Genomic DNA, 18021 nt, shown 5'->3' with positions numbered 1-18021 from the left:
CTTGGGTGTGACAGCACGGGGGAGTGAAATCATGTTCCCTTTCATCAAAAGAGTTATGATCGGTCAAGTCGGGCTCATAACAAATAGCAGGCTTTGCGCTTTTATCAGCAATGCCGTGACCCTCAACGCCGTGACCTCATCATTAATATGGGAAGGCCAGATGATAGATCAGAGCACGGTTCAGTGGAGCATCCCTGGGCCCGGCCCAGCCTTGGACCGTTCATCACGGCCTCCCTGTGGGGACTTTACGAGGGTCCGGGGAGGGAGGACGCTCTCCCTGCTGTCACATTTGTTTTACAGCTCTTGATAATGGCTCCCCTTTTAAAAGATGATACTCGTAGGGGTTTGTTATCAACGAGTGGCTGTGATCTCGGCTGTGACGACATCCTCAAATGTTTAATAAAGCCAAACTGTCTGTTTCATGGTTTTCTTGGTACAGTTTTGGTGAAGGCCTTGGCTCTGGTTTGCTGAATAAAAGTAAAATGAGATGTTGTATTAGGGAGAAATTAGGGTTAGGGTTAAGATCAACTAATTAATGCTGGAGACCATAGTTTCTGTGGTTGTTGTTTATTACCTGCACCAAGTAGGATAGATTTCACCTTGCTTACAGACAAGATTTCACAGAAACAACTGAATGAAATCAGGGGATTTCTTTTATTTTTTCAGTTTTCAATTCATGAAACTTGGTGAAATAAATCATTTATTTGGGGAACCTTTATTTTTTTTGTGAACAATTTGGTGCAGCTTGATTTAATTCAAGGCTTCTGTTGAATCCTGGAAAGTTTGTTTACCCAGAAACTTCAGGAAAGAGCCCATTAGGTTATTACAAGTATATTATTTAAGTGTGGTTTCAGTTCATGGACATTTAATGGCAACTGACCCATGAGCCATTATGTTTTTTTCAACATTTTCCTTGGTTTCCTTGAGAATCATTTCAATTATCACACATATTTTGGAAACTGATATTTATGCGTTTGGGAAATTTGGTGCAGATTGAAATAAGGAATTCAGATCTAGCACATTTAAATGTGGTTTCATAGGGGTGTACGTGTTTCTTTTCACCTGTATGGTAACAAAAAGAACTAGAAGAGTGTGAACTTAATAATTAGATATTAAATGCCACCCATTTTCTCAGAGATACAGTATGTCAAAGAGATATCAGTGTGGGTTTGGATTATGAAGTGCAAAGATGGCATATCCAGTTCTTCAGAGATTAGGTGCACACGCTCAGATGCAAACAACACTTTGAGTAAGATTGCCAAACCTAAACTGCCTCAGAGAACAGAGTTAAACAGATGGAGTGATAAAGCTGGTGAGGTTAAAAGTCACCTGCGCACACTGGGATGATTTTACAGAGTTCTATAGAAAATATGGAAAACCAGTGAATGGGAAACAGTTGTGCCGGCAGGTGTTGGGTCAAACCAATAGTTATGGGTCATGTGCTTAGGCAGGGAGATTGCAAAGGGGACCGGGTCTCTGTCTCTAAATCTATAAAATGTAGTGAGGGACTGGTAGTGGACTATAAAACCCTTTGATACATATAATATAATAACATAGTGCAACTCAACTGCAGAGTGCACAGGGGGTCTCGGACAGATGTTCCCTGCAGAGCAGGTGCAGAGTGGTTCAGGGAACAATTTGAGTTCTGGTTGTAATTGAAGAGGCATTAGGTTTTTATGTTGTGCGTTTGTAGTTGATGAAGAGGAGCTTTACAGTGTTTGTCACATCAGAGTCTGAGGCAGGGAGCCTTGTTGTCATTGCACAAAAGAGTACAACGAATTTGCTGTGCAACACCTTAGAAACCTACACTCACATTTATTGACATTCATAAATAATAGTACTATTACTACCTGCAATATTACTGTGATGTGATACACAAACCTGCTTGAGCTCTTGAGCCTCAAGAAACTGACCAGATCTCAAATTCAGTGCTTTTTTATTTTATTTTTTACTCTCGCACACGCTTAGTTTTAATTTGCAGAGAGCACTACTCTGAGCTGTGAACCCATAAAACCTTTTTAAATGAGATATCTAAAGCTGCTCCCAACAGTGACTCATTCATGTTACCTTTGCCTTTATATGGAACCAGAAGGTAAATATCATTACGCTGTATCAGTTCCCTCCATTTCATTGATATTGAAAAGGTTATGCTTGGCCCCGGGTGCGACTTGATTTAACAATTATTGGAGAGATTTAGCGTTGGATTCCTTCTTTGAAAACCATATTACAAAAGTGAAGTAAAAAAATTGTTGCAGTTTCTAATATAAAGTGCTCCCCGGAGCCGGGAGACGTACCGGATCAATAGTATCAATACTCTGATATGAAACAAGATATTGCCGGAGATAACGTACTGTGGCTTATATTTTGTCTTTCTTTTGTTGTAAAGGCTGTATTATTGTTATGTGACAACTTTTTCCGATAGTGTTCAACTTCCGCAGCCACGTGAAAATGAACTGTGAACATCTATCTGCTCGGCGTGACTGATTTCTTTCTCTCAGGAAAGGAAATCAGTCACATCGTTCACACTTACGCTGAATACTGTTTGCGAGCAATAATAATCATGCCCCGCACTCAGTGACATTATTACCGTCGGGGTATTGAGTCGACGGTATTGCGGTTGATTTTTTCTCAGCGGCACAAGTGTCTGTTTGAGGGATTCCTGCGTCGAGAGGTGATTGAGTGCAGGGTCAGCGGCGGCTTCCTTCAAAGATGAGGAGCGTGTGAAGCAGGTTTTTACTCATTATGATGATCGGAAGTGAAAACATCATGGAACCTTGCCGACTGCATATGTTCCTATGTATTATTGTTATTGTACGGTATGGATTACACTGATCCACGAACCCACAGCTAATATTTCTCTTCATTGTACTGAAAGCTTACTCATATACTGCTTTTTACAGTTTGACTTAATGCAATTTAAATATTATGGCTGATTTAGGCATATTTGCCCTAAAATATAACAGAAGATTTGTATAAAGCTTTTCAATTTGAGGGTCCCGCCTCATACTGGAAACTCATGCTTCCTCTTTTATTAGCCTTATTCTATTTGTCAGCTTGCGGCAGTAACATCACTCTTATTATGGACGATAACCTAATCAGCTGTAAAATGTATTCATATAAGGTCAGGGAACGTAGCAGCTTTACTTCTAAAAAAGAAACCTAACAAAGCAGGAAACAAGCAATGTGACACAACAGGTTTTGTTTTTGTACACTGAAGCACGAAAGACACTTTACCTATAGTGTAAATCCATAATATGTATTTAATATATAACATGTACTGGTGTTCAATACTAAACTATACACATGATCATCAGCCATAGCACTATATGAGAAACCTCTGTTATACACAGATTAGCATAGAAGACTTGTGATTTCATTATGTGACTCTGTGCATCTTCTTTATGATTTAATATCATGTGCTTGTGCTGTGTGTTGATTCTATTTATACTTACAAAGTATGTCTATAATATCTTTAAGGAATATGTATGCACATGTTTCCTTTCTCTTCTACAGTGTTTTAATCCCTCATGGACCAAGTCTTCATTACTCATTACATAGCACTGACTTGACATGTTGCTGTAACAGGTTATGAAGTTATTGAGGACATAGAAACATTATGTGAACTCGTACTTTTACATGTAACAATCTTCCTGCTGACAGGAAATAGTGCAGGGTACTTGAGATGTGTAGTATTTTTCAAAACTGCATAAACCAGCATTTTTCATATCAACAACAGCACATTGTTTAAATTACTTAATATGATGTTAAATGACTTTAACGTCTCAAACACAGGTTTAGGAAGATACACTGCAGAACATTCAGGTTCAACTATTCAACTATATACTCAATTCACAAAATACAGCTTTAGGGTTCACTTGTTCATTTGATTCTGTACTTTAACATCAGTAAAAATGAATTTACAGAGCAGGGTTTCAGAAGTGAGAGTTTGGCTGCCCTGAGCTAAAAAGCTATTTAACAAAAAAAAAAACTAAAAAGGAAAATGCCATGTAGAGTTTGCATGACTCAGACACCTTTTCCCTCAGAGTACTTTTTGAAATCTATGATAAATGTCGCCGCATCCCGTCTCATCGGCCTACATGACTTTGTGTGTTGTTGAAGTCCAGCCAGCCGTATCCCTCAGGCTGCTTTTCACCTACGATAAGAGCGACGGCTTCTCTCAGCGTGGACAGACATAGCTCAACTCCTACAGGTAGCGGCTGACATGACTATTAGTCTTTCTTCTGGTACTTGCAGGTGTCAGACTCGCCAGTGCTCACTTGTCAGAGCTGCTCTGTGTGCTGTCTGAGGTGATTCATCTTCTTGCCAGCATCATTAACTTCCTCGTGAAAGGACTGGCAGAAGGAGACTCAAAGCACAGCTCCAAAGAGTTTATGTGCCTTGTCAGGAGCGACTTTCCCTCCTCTATTATCAGATTTAAAACTTCTCTCTCTCTTCTATGTACTTTTTGTGTGTGTGTGTGTGTGTGTGTGTGTGTGGAAGTTGTTCTCTGGCTCCTCTATCTCATGCAGGAAGAGAGTCCTGAAAAAGCTTCCTCGCTGATAATAAGCTAACGTGTCTAGTTAATTGTTTAAAGAGGAATGAATTGATCCCATTCAAACGCCAATTCAAAAAATAAAACAAATACAATTATGATAACGGAGTTAAGAAAGTGAGAATGAATGCGATCGTAATATTAATGCCGATCCATTAATCACTCAGTAAAAATAAACAATCGGACAATGGCATGAACACCCAAGGCACTGTTCTGTTTTTCTATTTCCCATTAAACTAATGGGTTTCTGTGTTTCACCATTAATTGCTTCATTTCTGCCACAGATGGGTTTTTGTCGCCCTGCAATGGAACGTATTCACTGATTGTTTGCCTTGTTTAGGCTCCTAAATGAAACCGCTTAATTAGCGAATGAAACGTAAAGACCTGTCAAATTAACCCCTTTTTGCAGTACATTACATTTCTGCATTAAACCAAAAATGAAATCCTGTGCACGGGCACAACATCAGTGCATCTAATAATAAATAAATGATACATTTTGGGGGCTGATGACGCTTGATGAAGAAATGGCATCAAGTGTGACTGTACACGAGAGCAATGGCCTGCAGCAACAAATATATATACATAGAGAATAATTTGAATCATGATTTATAATATGCTTGTATTAAGGTTGCGGAAGGTGATGGGTTTTGTTGCTTTTTTTCCATTATTTTCAGGGATCGTCTGAAAACCTCTATTAAAGTCTCTCCCTCTCCCTCTCTTCTTTTGAATTAACAGCAAACGAGATGTGTTAGATCTCTGAGATAGTTTTCCTCTGGGAGAAAATAAAAGGAAGCTCACCCCCTGACCCTCTTTTCTCCAAAATATACCTCTCTTTCAGGTGCTTGATAACAAGTTATTATCCAATATGGCAGCCTGTTTCGGAGCGAGTGGAAAGTGGCAGAGGGTCTGTAGCGGGCTGTTATTAAGCTGGAGTGTGGGCTCTTAAGGACTGCGACAGACCGTCCTTCAACCTCAATGTTTTATTATGAATTTAGTATGGTGTCTCGTCTTCTCGGGCTATTTTTCAAAGGAAACCTTTCACTTCTTAAACATTCTCTCTGAGAGGAGATACAGATCGGAGTTCTATAAATGTGTCACTGTCAGATATATTCATTTCACTTTTCCCGTCCTTGCCTGTGACTTTATTTGTATCATTCGAATTTGATAATGCTCATTAAGTGCAGGCATTATATTGATCTGATACAACTGCATGCTGGTTATTGTTGAATATAATACATGTGGATTTAATAGAGGTATCACCATTGATATATGGCATAGTGGGAGGCCTATCAAAAGTTTTGAAAACAACGATTTTTCCAACACTCCTATTTAAACTAATTCCTACATTGCCAAGGGGCGACTGGTCCCAGCTAAAATCGGAACGGTTCCATAAAGAGCCCATGTCCTATCAACAGGGTTTGTTTTTTGACAATAACTAGAAACTTACTAAAATTACTTATAATAAATATGACTTTTTTTCTTTTTTGAATGTTGCTTAAAAAGATTTCCTACCCTTGTCACTGATTGGCATTGTGTTTGTTTTTGGATTTATTTCCAGATTTGATTGATGACTTTAACGCTTTACAAAATCAAGGCCCTTTGTATATTAAAGATGTATTATCTCCCATTGAGCCTGCAAAGCATTTACATCAACTGATGGTGAAGCACTTTGCAACTTTAAGACAAGTGCTGCACAGATAAAGCTTCTAACAACCATCTGTATGTTGATCCTCTGCAATAATACACAACTCCAACGTGTGTAGTGCAGCAGCTGATGGCGAACGTGTTTTTTCCCACAGAGCGCTGCAGGGACGATTCTTGCCCCTTGTTCAATATTGCAACTCATAGAGAAAACACGCCCATTTGTTTAGGATCACTGTTTGCTCTAAACTTGTTGCAGACTATTGAGCCAGCAAACCTCCCTCTTAAATTTACAGTGTTGGTTAATAGGGTTAGACGAGGGGAGTGGGAGCGGGGGCAGCGCTAATAGGAAAAACACTGAATACAGGGGGAGTTTCATCTCTGGTGTCTCCACTTGATTAGTTTAACAGCTCCTTTGATCTTTTGCTGTGATTGAAGTGTTTAAGTGGAACATGGGGGGCAACGGCAGAGCCAGAGAGCAGCCGCCGAGTAATGTGCCACCAAATGCCTATGAGGCACAACATCTTAATGTCAGGGGGAAATTAAAACACTTTTCCATTACCGGGGCCCTTGAATCTTAATTCATTTGTCCGCACGCAATACAAAGCAGGTGACAAGGTCAGTAAATACTCATTGAATAAGATGTGAATGTTGACCTTTGAGAGCAGGCGGAATTGAGAATCATTTCAAAATATATATGTGAATGAGAGAGCTCACGTATTTCGAGTGAACAGAAGCCTTTGTACTGAGGAGCAGGTTTCCATTGATTAAACCCACGCTCTGCTACTTTGCACATCAATATCTTCAAACGGCAGCGAGGGGTAACTTTTCAAATTGAACCTTAGCTTACAGAAATCCTAGTGCGCCCTCATGTTCACCAAAATGGACGCATTGTTGTCCTTAAGCCTAGTACACACTACTCGACCCGACGCAGACGCCAATTTGATTTTTAGCAGGCTGAATACCTAGATGAGTCGGCGACAACTAGAGCCAATGACAGCACAGGATGGGGTGAAGGTGGTGAAGGTACATGTCATGGTGAGAAGCAGCCTGTATGCTGCACATGTCTTTAAAACACGCAATGACCAATGCATGTGAGGGATATGGTAACACAAAGACAGTTACATTGACTGAACTGGGCTAGATTTTAGTTTAGACTTAAAGAATAGACTGTCTGGGTCGGGCTTGGTTCATTTCCTCTTGGGCTCGAACGGGTTTGGACGGAAAAACGTGGCCCGAGTTGCTCTCTGACCTTTACAACTGTGACGTCCACTGAACCATTTTTACAGCTTTTCCAGGCTGGTGTGTTCACACAGAGGGGCAGGAAGATCTGTCTGACCCACTGTGATTCAAACAACAGTAGTGGGCTCCCCAGTCATCTGACGACCTTAAATAGTTGAAAATTCGGAAGCAAATACAGAGGCCGAAACGTCTCACTGGTCACTTTACTGCAGTAATCAATCAATCAATCAAATTGTATTTGTATAGCCCATTTTCAAAAATCACAATTTGTCTAATAGGGCTTAATAAGGTGCGACATCCTCTTTGCTTAAGGTAAAACTACAAAAAAACAAAAAGAAAGAACAAAGTATAAACCTCAGGAAGCCACCCATGTGTGAACCCCCTCCCAGGATGGACACAAGTGTAATAGATGTAGTAGAACAGAGACGATAGAACCACTGTTTGGGAGCCACATGTTCTCGGGACCTTGGTTCCTGATGTTGTTCGACTAAATAAATCTACTTCTACTTGTGACCCACAGTAGCTGCATGTTTAACTGAATTTAACCTGGTTACACAAATAATATGATTTATTTTCCTTTGCTTCGTCTGAAGACAGTAAAAATCTTGCCAAGGTTATTTTTAAGTCGCTCAGACATCAGTCCAAATTACTGTCTTTCTGTCCGATCCAGTTACGCCATCACATATCCCGTCTGCTAACCTATCAACCCTCAACTTTTGAAATCCCGACACAGTCTGGGGCTTCGGGAGCCATAAACCCCTTGGTATCTTTGAGACACACCTCACAACACAAACAATTTGGTACCCGTAATGTTATGTCAATACCGCCGGACACAAGACAGATGCTGTTATTACTTTGTCATTTCAACATTTCGCACCAGTCGGAGAACCCCTGTGATCCCGTTGCCACCAGAATGTCAACTAATGACCGGACAGTCGGAGAAGAGCAGCGAATTTGTTACCGCTGACAGGAAGCAGTGATGGATACGAGAGGTGAACATCCACAGAGCAGCAGCCTGCAGAGAAGCCTGAGAAGTGGAGTGACACAGCAGCTGCCCTGAGGTGCTACTGCAGGTATAAATACACGGCTCACACAAGAACATAATATGTTGGTTGATGAAAAGTCCCTTCGAAAGTGTAAATGGGTTAAAATATGGTCATTTATAAATCAAACCCATTGTTATGTACTATTACTGTAAAAATACCAATTGGAAAGAATATTTAAAATGTTTTGCCGAAATGGTCTGCCCTTCAACCAAATTATTATCTTTTGCTTTTACTTATTTATGTGCTCCTTCACTCCAGTGCGCCTTCATTTATGTGCTCCTTCACTCCAGCGTACCAATAGAATTAATGCTTTTCCAACTGTTATTCATCCATCATGCAGGAAACCATAGGAAGCTCTCCAGCTCCCAGTCTTTCTCCAGTCTGTACCATGCTGTGGTATCACTTCAGCTTATCCAATGCTGTAATAAGGCATTCAATCAAACTGATCTATATAAAAATGTTGTAACTGATTTAAGCATTTGTCTCACCATAGCTAGTAGAAGAGAAAAAAAAATCCATAATTGCTTAAGCCTGAAATCCCTCATCCCTGCACCCTCCTGTTATCATAATCTTATACAACAGCACATTATTGGTAACGTATTGTACTCTTGCACTTTATATATATTCATTGCGATTGGACTGTATTATGTATATTCTTATATTTTAGATTTCTTGTATTTTGTATAATCCATTATATGTTGTATTGTGTGTTTTGTGCTTTGCTGCTGTAATAGAAATGTCACAGTTTGCGATCAATTAACGAACATCTATCATAAGTGAAAGGCGAAGTACAAATGTGTGATATTACATTATGCATAACAGCTGTCAGTACGGAAGAATAAATCAGAAAAACTCGAGATCGACTCATTGCTGTCTTTTCCTCCCAATGTGCTTTTCCTTTAAGTTGTTTACCTAAATGTTAAACTGGGGGACGCAGATGGAGCATTCAATATTTCATCCTGTGCAGCAGCTGATATTGTTTAGGTACCTGTGATATTTTTTGTGATAAGACAATTCACCAGCAAAAATGTAGAGTGAACAACTGCAGGTTTGAAACACATCTGGACATATACCCTTTGTAGGATGTGTTTAAATCCAACGCTTGTCTCTGATGATCCCAGCTTTACTATCCTATACGTCAACATAAAAGTAGATACAATATGTTTAATTTTGATGCTACACACAATACAAAATATGAAGTGTGTCTGATAATTATGAATCTCTACATTGATCCATGCTGCGCTGCTTACTGCCGAGCTTGTTGTCTGTGTTAGCACAAAGTTAAATCAGGAGAGATTATCCCCACATTCTCGTTAGAGCTCCAATCACTCCAATTACATTTGCTCCAAAGTGACTTTTCCCAGTCATCCGGCCAGGGATTTCTTTAGCCATCAATTAGAAACGTCACTTCTAATCTGAGCCTGCTTCCCAGACACTGGTCATTTCCCATTAGAGTCATTTTCCCCAGGATCCCGTGGAGCGATAGACATCTCCGCGGCTCAATAGAGGAGACGTGGAGGAGACCATAATTAAAGAGGTGGCATTTACTCTCAGTCAGGCTCTCTCAGAGATCTGAATCTGCAATTACCTTCCAGAAAATAGCATTGTCAGGACAGGACCCACGTTAATAATGGCCCCCATCTCTGGGGCAGGGTACAGAATGCAATCATTTCCACTGAAGCCGCACTTTGATTGTTTATCGCTTTACCCAGGGTTATCAGCCACTCTACTGTAGCGCATGTACACAGAAGGAAATAATCCTGCGGGCCACTCGCAGGGCTATTCAAGTATTTTGCTGTGCAGTGATTGTGCTCATAAAGGGTAACTTTTTTTAACACCATGCTCATAAAGGTGGTAATATCATAGCTAGGATTCACCAAACCGGCTATGCACCCAAAGACAGAGCGATACAACTCTATAGATGGTATCTGTATTCTCCTAACCCTCTCTCTTTCTCTCCCTCCCTGTATCTCTCACACACACTTTCTATCTCGTTTGCACATACTGCGAGTGCACAGGCTCCCTTAAAGCCTCTCCAAACCCCGCGCCTGACTTTCCAGATACTTTATCAAGTGCATAAGGACCATTTGCACAGAAGGCAATTAAAAGCTTTAGTGATTCCTGCAGGCAGAGGGGTAGTTTGGGGGCCCCAGTTGACACATGAGCCAGCACCTTATTGGAGAGGGCTGGCTTTGTGCAGCAAAATGGCCTCGGTAATTTATACCAAATAGACTGCAGGTAGGGTACGAGAGCCAAGAGGAACGCATCTGCATTAATCAATATGAAATTATCCTGGACGTAATTTGTGGAGGGCAGCCATGCACCTGCCTCGAAATGTGATTGGGGGAAGCCTGCACACAAACAAGTGACTAAACTCTGCTGGAAATCTGGCGGCTATAGAGCAAGAGAAGAGATCCAAAAATCAGATCCAATTGTCTGGGAAAATCCCAAATCCCAAATCCCAAAGAAACAGAGAAGTGAAAAGAGGAGAACTGAATGAATGTAGAAACCATGTTCATTTGTGAAATACACTTTGCAGCTTTTGGCAGCGGTAAAGTGACTTGTCAAATTCAATGTAAAATCCTCAGTTTAGCAAATGTGACTTTTAGAAAATGCATCCTCAAACAAATGCAAAGGGAGACTGCATGGGGACTGATGCTCAAGGGTTATAAGGAAACAAATCTATTAGACTGGTAAATTCTGGTCCAGCAGATAAGCTCGTCCTTAAAATGACCATATGCAAAGGCAGCGATAGGGAGGATGTCCAGCGGATTATCGCGTTTGCATATCGTCCGATCAATCCGATCAAAGGCCAAGTTCACTGTGTCATGATTTCGAATGTGTGTTTTTTTTTCCTTTCTTTTTCTTTTCTATATGCTCCTCCACCTCCCAATGCCATTAGTGTCAGTAAATAGAGGAGAGGCATTCTGGACGTGGTCTGGGCCGTCTTTGGCAGCTGGTGACCTTCCTGGTCTGTGTGCTCCATGACTCTCTCCAGCCTCCTTTTTCAGGTTTCTAGACAGCCCGGCGCTCTTTATCACTCCCAGGGATCAGCAATTGCTCACCGACAGTCTCAGTAATGCATCCATGCCGGGTATCTCTCCAGCACGCGACGATGTGCTTTGCAAATACAATACGCGAGGAGCGAGTACAAGGGAGGGAGAGAAGGCGAGGGGGAGCGGAGAGGGTTACGAGCATTTCAAGTGCCATCCGGCAGATGAATGTTTTAAGCTGTAAAACGTTACTCAAGGCGAGATTTAAATAGTATTTCACCTTCACAGGAGAGTTATTAGTAGAGTAAAAGTAAAATACAGAGAGAGGGAGAGAGTAAAGATGAGGTTACATACGCCGGAGGCTGATGTTCTTGATGGCAAGATTTTTATGTAACCTGTCAGCCCGATTATCAAAGTCAGGCAAGAGAACAAAAGATCCATTGCCTCTAACTGGAGTGATTTGAGATTGCTCCTTTTTTTCAAACATGAAATTCTGCTGTCGAAATGAAATTCTCTCTCATGTTTAAGTCATGATGTCCGACTGTAACCTTGAGACGACAAAACAAGAGCCACATTAACATACAGTAAAACAACAGGTTGCGTGGACATCTTTAGTGTTTAAGTTCCCCGTGACTCGGGAGAGGTTTTGCCAATTATGCAGAGTGATATTCTAAAAAACATTTTCCTGTGATACGCGGTTCATAAGCATAGTACCGCCGGCTTAATTGGTTGAATTCCTCTCGTGGCAGACAAGGAGCTGTACCCTCAGGCACAGATAAAAGACTTCTAAACTCTCTTTTGTGGAGCGAGGAGATGAAAGGGCAGAGGAGACAGGAGCTTGTCGGGAGACGAGCCCGTCTCGCAGCAGCCAGTTAGTGTGCAGGTGTAGCCGACCAGAAGAACGACGGGTTTTCATGTGCGCCCCGCTTTGAGAGATGAGACGCCTCGTCATCAAGTCATGATGTCTTATTCCTCCTTCAACTCTCTCACCCAATCATCCTCACTGCCGAAATGACAGTCGTCATGGTTTTGACTAATATCAAGCGCCTTCATAGGAAGACAATGAATAGCTCATTGCTTGATTGAGCAATGTTTGTTCAGTTCAAGCTTCCATGCTTATATGTTTTATTATATGCTTAAATGACAGCAATGAATGATTTAACAATTATTATTTTTCTTAGGTTTTTGATTTGTCAGGTTTGCAACCTGCCCCAAACAAAGTGATCAGGGTTCTTGGTGAAGACCAGACTTAAGGTGGAAAAAAAAAAAACAACAAGTGAGAGATGAAAACGTCGGCAGTCTCTTCACGTATTTAATGCAAATTATATGCAGCAAGTTGTGTATTTTATCCGTCTTTCACAGTTTGGTCACATTGAGTGCACAGAGGGGGGCAACATTGACTGGTAATCTGAGGTGGCAGCAAAACCTTAAGATTTTAGGCTATATAAATTGTCATTGTTGTATATTTAAACCTGTGTGCGGTAGTACACAACAGAACACAACAGAACATATTTAATTGTACTAATACTTAAGTGCAACATGAATATTGTTAATGTTAAATACATACAATACATATATACCTTTTCTGATATTTCTTACTCAAATATATCATGAATCAATATATATATTAAATTCACAATAAATTATTTTAAACACAATGTCCAGGTTCAGTGTTTGGATTTGACTTCTTTGATTCACATCTTTAGATTTATTCATCCATCCATTATTTATACCACTGACATGCAGACACTAAGAACCATTCACACTCACATTCTTACATTTAATATAGTATATTCATTTACATTTTGCATCATTTTGTAGTGTCCTTTAAATTTGAGCATTTATAGAAAATTTAATCATATTTCCCCAGGCAAAACACACTATCAAAAAATATTCTTACTAAATTCCAGTGTAGGTGTTAATTTGAATAGATACACAAAATAAACAAGTAAAACAACTCATTGAGTCCAAGTTAGTATTGTCAAATGCACCAAGAATCGTGGGCAACTTATCACATTTGTTTTTCTTGTCATTAATCAAGTGTAATATGGAGGAATGTGGTTGAAAATTGTTAATCTCAAAACTAATAACAGTGATTCAATTTCTCAGTAATGTCATAGTTCATTTGATAATCAAACCGCTGAAAGAAATGTGCATATTGGTTAAATTAGTGTCTCATTTCCACACCAAGCGGCACTATTAATAACACAGAGCCAGTGTGCAATTTCTCTCACTGCTCCATGGGAAATGAGCTATGAAGAATAGCAGTAATTGTCGATGGCCATCTTGGCAACAGAGCGACTGCTTCATGCTGCATAATCAGCCCTGTCAAAATCCTGAAAGGGCTGAAACATTGTTGGGAAGGAAAACATGGAAAGCACTTAATTAAGAAGAGCGAAAATGGAAACAAGTGTAATTTAATCTTGTTTGGAGTTTCATTACATTCACACTCTGAGTTAATTTTCTGCCAACCCGGGTGTTTAACTCTCCTGTTGTAACATTAGAGATATTTGGCTCGTCACAAATTTTGCTAATGTCATTTCCAGTTGCCATATTTGGTCTTTGTTTTCTGGCCGTAACCCAATTGCTCGAGGTTTAATGTGACAATAAGCAGAAAATTATATAACAATGTAATTTTACATGCTGAAGGGGAGATTTTTTGTTCTACGACGTGTTTTTATTTTCAGTTAGAAGTATAATGTGTAGCAGTATAGAAAATCCCATGTATTTCTGTCCATGTAAAAGCTCAGTTATCTCAATCCAACCCACTCTCTGAGGGCGACTAAATATCTTGTCATTATCAGGAGGGTCAAGCACATAAGAGAGGAAAAACCTTTTTTTAGAAAACCTTCGTCAGTGATTACATCTTGTTTGAGAGATTACATCTAGTAAAGGAGTCCCGGTCCAGTGCACAGGCTTAATGGAGCTGCAACTTTTAAATACAGGCACTGAGAGGGGTATTGTGTTACAGATTCGAACACAAGCCTTCATCAATGACATGCACAAAGACTAATTACATTGTGTGTTCTATAATGGAATATGAGAGATTTTTCTTTTGTATAACTAAATATAAGCATGTAAGAGCTGCAGCCCCCTCACTCAAAAAGGGGCCCTCTCCCCGAGCCAGACCAAGGAGATAAGCTTGCTGGTGTGCATGTCGTGGTCAGGCATTGACCCATTGCCACCAGTTGGACCCAAAAAGCTCCTTTCCTCTAGGCTCGCCACCAGTGACGATAGCCATTAGGGTTGGGTGCTGTGCAAAACAGGCAGCAGTCAGAGGTGCGAAACTGGTTGTGCTGACTGGTTCTACATTACATTACATGTCATTTAGCTGACGCTTTTGTCCAAAGCGACTTACATTTTTAGTACACTCAACATTTATGAGGGGCCATTTAGGGGTTCAGTATCTTGCCAAAGACACTTAGGCATGCAGATGGGAAAGAGTGGGATTCGAACCAGCAACCCTCTTGTTGCAGAACACCCGCTCTATCCCCTAGGTTCTAGGTACATGGAATGTCACCTAGCTGGGAGGCAAATCATTTGAGCTGGTGCAGGAGGTGGAGCAGTACCAATAACTGGATATAGATTAACTCACCTCTTGGCATATAACTAGCTCAAACTCCCGGAGAGGGGTTGACCACGATAACAGACACCTAGAGGCAATAAGGATAGAGTTCCCCTTAAAAAATGAGAAGGTGGCCTCCATGTGACTTTGGGTTGCTGAAATGAATCCAGTCTGGGTCTCTAATGGATGACTTAAATGCTCATATGTCTGATGAGGGACAATTGTGTCGTTCTGTCGGCATCACCGGATGGTTGATCCTCAGCCTGCACTGGGGTGGTTTTCAGCCAAGTGTAAAGCAGTTAGGATGAGAGTCAGCACCTAAAAGTCAGAAGTCATTGTTCTCTCCTGGTTCAAATGGTGGATTGCTTCCTCTGAGTTACGTATGAGTTGGTGACCTAACTGAACTATATGAAATAGCTTGCGGTCTTTGGCCATGAGTGAGGGCAGGATGGAACAGTAATGAAGACATTGGCAGATGGTATACTGGATCATTGTGGTGAGGAGGGAGTCAGAAGGCAAAGCTTTAGATTAACCAGTCAATCTACATTCTGAACCTCTCATATGATCATGAGTAGGGAGCAACGAATCAGATTATAGATAAGAAAAAACAGCCCAAATTTCCTCCACAGGGTATCCAGGTTCAGCCTTAAAGATAGTGTGAGGCTTTGAGTAGAGCTGCAGCTACTTTGCATTAACAGCCAATGGAAGTCATCCGATTAGGAAGCCTTCAGGGCACCTTCCATTGGAAGTTTTTCAGGCACATCAGACCCCATAGTAGAACCAGCGCTCCAGGAGGGATTAAGTTTCCCATTTAGCCTTGGAATGCCCCAAAGCTGCAAAGGGACTTCCCTCCTCTGCTTGCTGACATTGAAACTGAACCCTGGATACATGTAAGAAAAGAAGAGGGTGTTCAATATGAGCTACAGGTAAGTCTGATACGCACTGGTATATGAGGCAAAGGACACCTTGAATTTTACAGAGACAATAATGTATATATCGAAGGGAAAACTAATTTCCTACATGCATATCGTTCATGACATATTCCATACATTTTCCATCAACCTGTGTGATTACTTGGACAAGGGGATTCAAGGTGATTCTGCGAAAAAACTATGATAGCCTGTAGAATTATTGGCATTCTGTGACATTGGGATTCGATTCATCATGCTAGACGGCCATATTTAAGCAAAAAATACAATCCTAAAGAATGTTAAAGCTATCTGCAGTGTTTCCTGGACCTGATCTACCAAGCGGGCCACATGGCTTTCAAACTACTTTCATACAAGCCAGTAGCCAGTCAGATTTACATTTAGCCTCAGCTAACTATCGGCCAAAACACTTGATGACGCTAAGGTGCACAATTGAGGTTACGACCCTGACATCCGCTGGTGGTCGCTAACACCTGATCACATTTAATTGTAGAAGGTAACTTATATTATGAAGAAGACCTTCGAACGTACAAGGGATATTCACCACCTTGTCCTATATTCTAAAAAAAAATTCTCTAATGACAATACACTGCCACTTCTCTCCTAAGGGGAAAAACATATCAATGAGGATGCAGACAAAGTAGGTAAACACATTCATCTACAACTGAAAGGCCATCACTTCACAAAATACTTATTCTTTACCTCAGAAGAATAGAACGAGGAAAGGTATATCCATCTTTGACAATAAGGAACTATCAGGAATAAAGACTTTTCATGAGGACTAGTGATAATCTCATCAACTAATAACTTTTTTCCCATATTCATCTACTCAACAACTGGGTATTACCCTGTTTTTCATTACTTAGATTTAATCAAATCAGATGAAACTCCCCTAATTTGAAGTCTCCTTTGTTCAGTAGCATGAGACTTGATTTCCAAGTCAATGCCAGAAAAAAGTGTGGCGAATGTCAGACTTCATTTTTCTCTCGACATTTGTATGGCCATGTTCTGATAAGGTCGCCGGGGCTCGTCTTGTTACTGTAGCCTTTTTCTTCCTGCTCATAGGCTCTGTCTCTTTCAATCTTCATCACTAAAGACACTGAATACTTGTCAGGGATGATATCAGATGTATCCGGAGATCCTTTTAATTAGAACGGTATTGTAGACTGAAGGTACAGGACTGTCACAGCCATTATGCAGATGGCTATTCATGCTTGATGAACATATCAAATAGGACAAAGACACAAAACAGGTATTCAGTGCTATTCATTGTGAAGCCAAACATTGAGAAAGAATAGAAAACTAATGTGGAATAAAAAAAAAAAAGCTTTTGATTTTGCATTAAACTGCAAAACTAAAGTGTAGGTGAAGATATTGCGGTGCACGCCCACTAATTCAATACGAGCGCTTTTAAAAGAATAGCAGATAAATGCAATTAAATATTCCTTTTCTTGCCTGTTGTTGAATTGTTGGATTATGCCACGTTTGCATGGGCACTTTCAGCAGAGCCCCTCTTCCTGCCCTTAAATTAAACTGATTCAGACTCCTGATAAGTATCCGTCTATCTCTTCAACTGCGATCGTATCATCCGTCGCTTCCACCTCATGATGGAACTCTGTATCGACACTATGATATTACAAGCATTTGATGTGGGCTCCAGTTTCCGAATGTGACATTTTGCTGCTGCTACAGTACATTTGATAAAAATTGAAACTGACCTGCATAGGTGGTGTTTGTCGTCACTATATAAAACACAAAGAATCTAAAGACCGCACCGTACTTTGTGCATGAATGTGGACTGATTGATGTTCGAGGAGCCATTTATTGCTCATTGTGCAGAACAGTGACCATCCATCTGAAAGGGAATTAGTTATCACAGGCCTACAGGGAGTCTTTACGGAGTATTGTTTCTGAGAATGACTTACCCCAAGCTGCTTTGTGTTTGCTAGACGAGAAACATCAGAAGCCGACAGAAAAGACAGTGGCTGAGAATTAGCTGCAGTTGTGGGTGTCGTCTATCTTGTAAGCTACAAAATATAAGGACTTTTTTCTT

The sequence above is a fragment of the Platichthys flesus genome, chromosome 13 (genome assembly GCF_949316205.1).
Source record: "Platichthys flesus chromosome 13, fPlaFle2.1, whole genome shotgun sequence".
In the NCBI taxonomy this organism is placed as follows: domain Eukaryota; kingdom Metazoa; phylum Chordata; class Actinopteri; order Pleuronectiformes; family Pleuronectidae; genus Platichthys; species Platichthys flesus.
The sequence above is the reverse complement of the archived record's forward strand: the minus strand, read 5'-3'. Positions refer to the sequence as shown.